Genomic DNA, 9,003 nt, shown 5'->3' on the forward strand with positions numbered 1-9,003 from the left:
TCATGCTATTTTATAGCCCTTTTCCTTAGTTTTTCCTTAGTTTTGTTCTTTATTTTGTTAGTTTGTGCTTTCCATAGTTAGTTTCCTTGTTTTGTGCATTTCTTTGTTTATTTGTTCTTTTTCCCTTTTATTTGTTTGTTTTCGTTTGTTTTTAGGTTATGATCGTGTTTCCAAGGATTCCCGAGCCTTCCTCTCATATTTCTCATCAATTTGGATGCCTCATGTTCGCCTTTCGGAGCTTCAAGTTTGTAGGAACGCAAAGAGCAAGTCAAGAGATCGGTGCACGTATGCGGTGGAGGCGTCATCTTTGCCATGAACCCACCAAAATGGCCCTTTCAAGACTGCCCACCTTGGTGTTCATCATCATCATAAAGACGAGCGCACGAGGATGAGCTTGGACGAAGAAGAGGGGGGGCTCCCCTGCTTCCAGGTGCGGGCGCGCACGAGGGTGGTGCGGCCGCGCACCTGGGTGGCGCGGGCGTGCCTAGTGCGGGTGCGGGTGCGGGCGCGCCTCCCTTTTTCCCGCGGCCGCGCCTCTCCTCTGATGCGACCGCGCCTTCCGGGGTTTCTTTTGGGACGATCTAACTAACTCTTCTTTTGTATCTTTCCTATATATAGTTTTTCCTTCTATTTTAGGGGGGAGAGCATTAGAATCAGTTTTAGATAAACAAATTAGAGAGATTTTTAGAGAGAGAAACTCTAGATTTTTAGAGAGATAATTTCATGGTGGATTGTTGATGATTGAAGATTTCTCCATTTCCTTTGATTTTTGATCAAGTTTGTAAGGATTCCTTTTCTTTAATGCAATCTTTAGTTTGATCTTTAGTTTGATTTGAATTGTTTGTTGAATGTTCAAGTTTGATTGAATTTGATTGATTTGTGTTTGATTTTAGCTTGTTTGATTTGATCACGATGAATTTGTTGATTAGCCTTGTTTTGATTTTGATTTCAATGGCTAGTGAGTAGATTTCTTGATAGGGTAATGGTGAAGCATGTATGAGTAATGGATTAAAGCTAATTGGGGAAAATTGATGGAGTTGACTATGTGATTAAATTGGTTGATTATCATGTGCATGTGTCTGATTAATTAAAGAGTAGCTAACTTTGATTGTTGCACTAGATTGAATTGTAAGTTCGCATTGATACGGACCATTGATTTGTGGCTTGCATTTAACGATTGAGGTGTCTTGTGATGTTTCCTAGCTAGAGTTTATCGTAGTTGACGCTAGTAAGACCTCTAGGAGAATAGCTTGATATGCTCTCTTGGTTGCATGATTGATTTTCCCACACATTGCTTGACTTAGTCAATTTGACCTCCCAATTAGTTGAATCCGTTATGATTACATGTGGATCCTAGCCCTAGTGTTTATTACATTTGATTTCTTCTCGTTTATTAGTCGTCTTTGTCCTAGCATAACATTCACACCCAATCATTACATTTCGGAATAGCTTGACCATAGACAATAGATAATCGCCCACCATTCCTTTGGGCTCGACCCTCAACTTACCATTATACTTGTGTAGGGCTGTGTTGAGTGTATACAAATTTTGTTTGGCCTTGGGTAGGGGTTAGTTTCAACAACCTAGTCTTGACCCACGTCAAAATGGCGTCGTTGCCGGGGATTGGTGTTATGATTGTGTATTGTTGTTGAGTCAATTCCATCTTATTTAAAAATACAAAAAGATTTTTCTTCTTTCTTTTAGGCTACACTTGTAGCCGTGTTACTAACAATTTCTTTTGAGCTTTTGCATGCATAGTAGAACTCATGTTAGGTCCTTAGTTCCTTTCGATCCGGAAATTGAAAGAACTCTTTCACGAAGAAGGGTAGCCAAACGGTCTTTGAGCCTAAGCTCCTCAAGTGAAGAAGAGTTTGAGGAAGAAGAAGAGCAAGCCATGGGAGAGAATCCAATAGTAGCTTTGAAGGAGTTGGGAATTCCCGGTGCTTATAGTTTTGAGAGTGGCATTGCTCCACCTACAACACTGGCAAACGGTTTTGAAATTATACCGGCCATGATTACTTTGATAGAAAGGAGGCAATTTAGTGGAGCCAAGAGTGAGAGCCCGTTAAATCACCTAAAGGAATTTGAGAAGTATTGTAATACTATCAAGGTGAACGACATTTCTCAAGAGTTCATTCGGCTAAAGTTGTTTCCCTTTTCTCTTATTGGTCGTGCCTTAGAGTGGTTGGATAAAGAGGTTAAGCCAAATTCCCTTAGGACGTGGGATGAAGTCACCAAAACTTTCTTGTCTCGCTATTACCCACAAAAGAAGACGGCGGAGGCTAGAGCCTTGATCCAAGGATTCAAACAAAGGCCTAATGAGAATCTCTATGAAGCATGGGAGAGGTACAAGGAGTACCAAAGAGAGTGTCCGCATCATGGAATTCCTACCTATCAAGTGATACAAATTTTCTATGGAGGCTTGAGTGCTCAAGGCAATTCATGCCTAGATGGAGGAGCCGGAGGACCTATAATGAATAGGACGGAAGAAGAGGTAGTTTACATAATTGAGGATGTGGTGAGATACTATAGAGATTGGCAAGAAGGAGAGAGGGAGTCTACGAGCAAGAGTGGCTTGACGGTTTATTCGGTGGATCATCTCAACGCGATTAACAACTTGTCCTCCCAAATTTCAAAATCTAGGGAAGGAAGTGACGTCGATCAAAGCAAAGCTTGAGAGTGTTTCTACGAATTCATTGAGTCTTCCCTCCCAATCCAAAGGGAGAGGTACACTTTCTAACTCTTCTCCTTCTACTTCCAATAACATGCCAAGTGGTTGTTTATTTTGTGATTCTTGTGGATCTTATGATCATGATTCTTCCATGTGTTCTCAAAATTTTGTTGATGGATGTGATGATGTTGAAATTAATGAATGTGAACATGTGATCTTTGTGTCTAATGCCAATGGTGGTCAAAGGTTTGATGGACCTAAGAATTTTAGTAATAGGAATTCTCACCCCCAAGGTGGTTTCGATAACTACAACAATGGAGGCTATAGGAACCAAGGAAACCAAGGTTTTCGAGGTAACTATAACAACCAAGGCTATAGTAATCAAAACCGAGCCATGGGTATAGTAACCAAAGTCAATCTCAAGGCTTTGGTAATCATCACTACTAGAAATAAGCAAAATAACGACGGATCTCTTGCGACGGACGGATAATTCCGTCGCAATATTTCGACGGAATTTAAGTGTTACGATGGATTTTCCGTCGGAACTTTTACGACGGAAAATTAATCCGTCGAAAAATAAGGGGATTGAAGCATTTGAAACCGTTTGACCTAATTCGAAATAGTGCAGTCCGCAGCCGACAGTAAGAGAGAGAAAGAGAAGGATAGAGAAAGAGAAGGAGAGCGTCGCCGGTGCCGGCGTTCCTCAACGTTGCCAGAGTAGGCGGCTTTCCCCAAGGGAGACGAATTTTTTTCCGGTTGAAACCGAAAGAGAGAGAAGAGAAGGAGAGAGAGGAGAAGGCCAGACGCGTGCACGCCGGTGGTTCCATGGAGCCGGAATTGCCGGAGATTCCCTAGGGCGACAGAAAGAACGAGGCTGAAGGAGAAAGAGAAAATCCCGTCCTCCAGCCTTCCCTGCCGAGCCTCCACGCGCCGTCCAGCCTCCACGCCGCGGTGGTAGTTGCTGGCGACGCCCCTCACAAAAGGTAAGTGTTTTTTTTTAATATTAAATTAAAATCTTATCGGCTCCTCCCTAACCACAGCAAGCAGCCTCCACCGGCTGAAGCACCTCCGCCCGCTGAAACAACCACCACAAGCACCCTCCGGCCTCCTCCCTTCCCTCCGTGACTGAATCACCTCCGCCGGTAAGTTTCCTACTTCCCCCATTTTTTCTAATTTAAAATTTTTCAATTTAAATATTAGAATGCTAGAAGAAAGAACGAGTTCATTTGATTGAAAACATAGAAAATAGGCATGGTTTAAGCCATATAGGCCAAATTTGCTTGAATTTGGATGAATAAGGGCCGTAAATTGACTTATGTGCTTATTTTTCTTAATTTCTATCCATAGGCACCTAAAAATAATTGATATTGGAATGCTAGAAGAAAGAACGAGTTCATTTGATTGAAAACATAGAAAATAGGCATGGTTTAAGCCATATAGGCTAAATTTGCTTGAATTTGGATGAATAAGGGTCGTAAATTGACTTATGTAGTTATTTTTCTTAATTTATATTCATAGGAACCTAAAAGTATTTGATATTGGAATTCTAGAAGAAAGAACGAATTCATTTGATTGAAAACATAGAAAATAGGCATGGTTTAAGCCATATAGGCCAAATTTGCTTGAATTTGGATGAATAAGGGTCGTAAAGTGACTTATGTGCTTATTTTTCTTAATTTCTATCCATAGGTACCTAAAATTAATTGATATTGGAATGGTAGAAGAAAGAACGAGTTCATTTGATTGAAAACATAGAAAATAGGCATGGTTTAAGCCATATAGGCTAAATTTGCTTGAATTTGGATGAATAAGGGTCGTAAAGTGACTTATGTGCTCATTAATCTTCATTACTATCCATAGGCACCTAAAATTATTTGATATTGGAATGCTAGAAGAAAGAACGAGTTCATATGATTGAAAACATAGAAAATAGGCATGGTTTAAGCCATATAGGCCAAATTTGCTTGATTTTGGATGAATAAGGGTCGTAAAGTGACTTATGTGCTTATTTTTCTTAATTTCTATCCATAGGAACCTAAAAGTAATTGATATTGGAATGCTAGAAGAAAGAACGAGTTCATTTGATTGAAAACATAGAAAATAGGCATGGTTTAAGCCATATAGGCTAAATTTGCTTGAATTTGGATGAATAAGGGTCGTAAATTGACTTATGTGCTTATTTTTCTTAATTTCTATCCATAGGAACCTAAAATTATTTGATATTTGAATGGTAGAAGAAAGAACGAGTTCATTTGATTGAAAACATAGAAAATAGGCATGGTTTAAGCCATATAGGCCAAATTTGCTTAAATTTGGATGAATAAGGGTCGTAAAGTGACTTATGTGCTTATTTTTCTTAATTTCTATCCATAGGCACCTAAAAGTAATTGATATTGGAATGGTAGAAGAAAGAACGAGTTCATTTGATTTAAAACATAGAAAATAGGCATGGTTTAAGCCATATAGGCTAAATTTGCTTGAATTTTGATGAATAAGGGTCGTAAAGTGACTTATGTGCTCATTTCTCTTCATTACTATCCATAGGCACCTAAAATTATTTGATATTGGAATGCTAGAATAAAGAACAAGTTCATTTGATTGAAAACATAGAAAATAGGCATGGTTTAAGCCATAAAGGCCAAATTTGCTTGAATTTGGATGAATAAGGGGTCGTAAATTGACTTATGTGCTTATTTTTCTTAATTTCTATCCATAGGCACCTAAAATTATTTGATATTAGAATGTTAGAAGAAAGAACAAGTCCATTTGATTGAAAACACCTAAAATTTCAGCCATATAGGCCATATTAGCTTGAATAATCAAGAATAAGAAACCTTACCTTATATTGTTGGTTGTTTTTTTAACAATTTTTTTTTTATTATCTTCAATATTTTGTAGGAGACCTCCAGAAGAAGCTCGAAGAAACAAGGAGTTAGGGGATTCAGAAGAGTCCCAATGAGTTGTATTGGGAGACGGTGGGTGGGCGCAATAAGAAGGGTCGTGTGAAGGGACTTGGCCAAAGTGCAGAGCTCTACTATGGCAACCGGATGGGTCGAGTTTGCCGTTCTTCACAGCAATACACGCCGTCTATCATTTCTTAGATGCAAGATCAGATGGAACATAGGGTGCAAGCTCTCCAAACTCAAATGGAAGTCGAGATGCAAAGCCGAATTGACTCCCGAATGGATGAAATAGAGAGGAGATACAAGGAGAGTATGGATGAGATGATGAGTCGTTTCACCAACAACGACTCATGTTCCACCATTTATCCTCAGCATCAAGACCCAAGGGACGACCCGGGTAGTGGTGGGGCAGGCCAGGGTACCCAGGCGATTGCGTAGCTTAGCTTTAGTCTAGCAAAGATCCACTCTAAACATAGCTTTTGTTTGGTATGGATACCAAATTATGGACTATCTTTTGTATTAGGACATAATTATATATATATATATATATAATTCCGTAGGTCGATAGTTAATTTTTTTTAAACAACTTCAGGTTTTGAAATGCATTTTTTTTGTAGATTTATTATAAACAAAATTCAGGTTTGGAAATGCATTTTTTATCAAAAATTTCTAGCGGGTTGGAAGGTCGTTCTGACGGAATTTTTCCTCGCAAACTAAAATTCCGACGGAATTTTTCCTCGCAAACAAAAAATTCCGACGGAATTTTTCCTCGCAAATATATTTTTCCGACGGAATTGTTAAAATTCCGACGGATTCCGTCGGAATTTTAAGGTTGCGACGGATGTTTTTCCGTCAGAAAATTGCGACGGACCTTAAGTTAAAGTCAATTCAAATTCCGACAAAGTTATTTCCGTCGGAAATGAGGTTTACGACGGAAATTCCGCCGGAAAATGACCAATTTCCTACAAAGTGTTTTCCGACGGAATTCCGTCGGAAACCTCATTTCTGACGGATATTGAATAAGTTCCAACGATTTTTTTTCGTCGTAATTTTGCTGTTTTCTTGTAGTGCATTACCATAATGGCGGCAATAGTCAAGGCCGTGGCAATTGGAACAACAACCAAAATCGGGGAAGTTTTCAAAATAACAACCAAAGGGGACCCCTACCCGGTTTTGCTCCAAAGCCTCAAGGCAATGGTGAAAATTCTTTTTCCCAACCATCATCATTTAAGACAAATTTGGAAGAAATGATTGATAACCAAACCGAGATCATCAACACATATATGGCGGTGATTGACAAGAAATTTAATGAGATGATGACTCATAACAAAATGCTTGAGACACAAATAACCCAACTAACCAACACTCTAAAGGATTGTGCTAGTCCATCCTCTTTGCCTTTTCAAGGAGTGGAACCTAAGAAACCCGTTTATTCTATCACCACTAGGAGTGGGAGAGTTCTTAATGAGGGAGCTTCTAGGTCCATTGAGGAGGATGAGGAGAGGAGTGAACCAAGAGTGGAAGTTGAGAAGGTTGAGTCTAAGAGTGTGAGTTATGAGGAGGTGCAAGAGAAAAAAAGGAGTAGTGAGAAAGAGCATGAGGAAGTGCGGAGACCCGACCTTCCATACCCACAAAAATTCTTGAGGAACAAAATTGATGAGCAATTTGGAAAGTTTATTGCTATGCTCAAGGAAGTTCACCTTTCTATCCCCTTCACCGATGCAATTACCCAAATGCCTAGGTACTCTAAGTTCCTTAAGGAGATTTTGAGTGGGAAGAGAATGTGCAATGAAGTTGATTCGGTTGAAGTTGGGAGTTGTTGTAGTTCTTTGATTCATAATGAGTTGCCCAAGAAGATGGAGGATCCGGGAAAATTCTCTATTCCATGTGAGATCCAAAAGGAAAATGTTTAATAATGCTTTTTGTGATCTTGGAGCTAGTGTGAGCGTCATGCCTTATTCCATTTTCAAGAAACTCGAGCTAGGTGAGCTACTCCCATCTAACATAACCCTTCAATTGTCCGATCGGACTATTATGATTCCAAAGGGGAGAGTTGAGGATGTTCCTCTTGAGATAGGAGGGTTCACTATTCCCGTTGATTTCATTGTGCTTGAGATTGCGGAAGATGGCCATATCCCTATCAATTTAGGAAGACCTTTCTTAGCCACTTCGGGAGCCTTAATAGATGTGAAAGGAGGTCGTATTACCTTGAGAATTGGTAAGAAAGAGGAAAGCTTTGAGTTGAAACCAATGCATGAGTCTTTGTCTCTTGTGCAAGGAATTATGTGTGCTAATTCCCCTCGCTCTATTGATAATGTGTGCATGATTAATTCTTCAACTAACGATGTTCTTGAGAATTGTGATGATGTTCTTTCAAGTTTTGATGGCAAGAAGGTTAGTGAAGAGAAAATGATGATTCCCAAGCTTAGGGACGAGGAGGAAGTTGAAATCCCTCATTGGTTTGAGCTCTATCCTCAAGATGGAGGGGATGTTCCCATGAGTATAGATGGTAAGGAATCATCTACAATAAGCAACAAGCCAAAGAAAAAAGCTCGTGATTCTAAGAAGAAGAGAGAGAGAGAGAAAGAAGTTATGGAAAGAAAAATTTGCAATTGAAAATCTTTGAAGGAAGTTTCATCAAGCAACAACAAGAGGTTGCTAGAGGTTGAAAAAGAATTTGCTCTTTCCGCTACCTTGAAGAAGGTGGTGTTCTTTGACCCTCCATGATTTTGAGGAAGGGTCGAGCTTAGGACCATAAGCAAGCGCTTCCCGGGAGGCAACTCGGAGATTTCTAACTTTTCTTTTTGATTTTTGAATTTTTCTTATTTTTCCTTCTTTTATTTTCTTTTCTTTCACTTTTCTACTTGATTGGATTTGTAGGTTGCATTTTTGGGATTGGATTTCATTAAGTGAGCATGAAGAATGAGAAGGTGTTTTGCGGTTTTTGATGTGACTATACTCGATTTTATCAAAATTTGAGGTAAAAGGGTAAGAATCTTGGTGAGGTAAGTTAGGGATTTTGTGCTTTAAAGTTGAAGGAAGTTTGCACTTGGTGGGTTCTTATGGTGGGTTCATGAAATTCTAGTTTTAAAACCACTAAAACGGGATTTTGCTACTGCCTAAGTTGGTGTTTATTATCATCATTATTTGTGTACCCACCAATGAACGCACCAAGAACTTAAAAAAAAAGAAGAAGAGAGAGCTTGGCTGGGCTCAGGTGCGGGCGCGCATGCACTTGGTGCGGCCGCGCATCAGCCCGTGCTCCCCCCCTTATCTTCCTTCCTTCCTTTCTTCTTTCATTTCCCCTTATTCCTCCTTCATAGCTTCGACCCCCATCATCCTCAAACCCTCAAGACCGCACCGCTCACTTCAACAACTCATCAAAATTTCAACTCAAATCACTCAATTTTTCACTCCAAATTCACTAAA

At 39.6% G+C, this 9,003-nt stretch overlaps 1 non-coding gene across 1 annotated transcript; it reads right to left on the minus strand.

Annotated features, from left to right (window-relative positions):
* Positions 1 to 2,279: 2,279 nt before the first annotated feature.
* LOC145625736 (small nucleolar RNA R71) lies at positions 2,280 to 2,385 on the minus strand. Its single transcript, XR_014110642.1, has one exon. It is a non-coding gene; the product is annotated as a small nucleolar RNA R71 (small nucleolar RNA).
* Positions 2,386 to 9,003: the final 6,618 nt, after the last annotated feature.

The sequence above is a fragment of the Chenopodium album genome, chromosome 3, assembly GCF_948465745.1.
Source record: "Chenopodium album chromosome 3, dcCheAlbu1.1, whole genome shotgun sequence".
NCBI lineage: Eukaryota > Viridiplantae > Streptophyta > Magnoliopsida > Caryophyllales > Amaranthaceae > Chenopodium > Chenopodium album.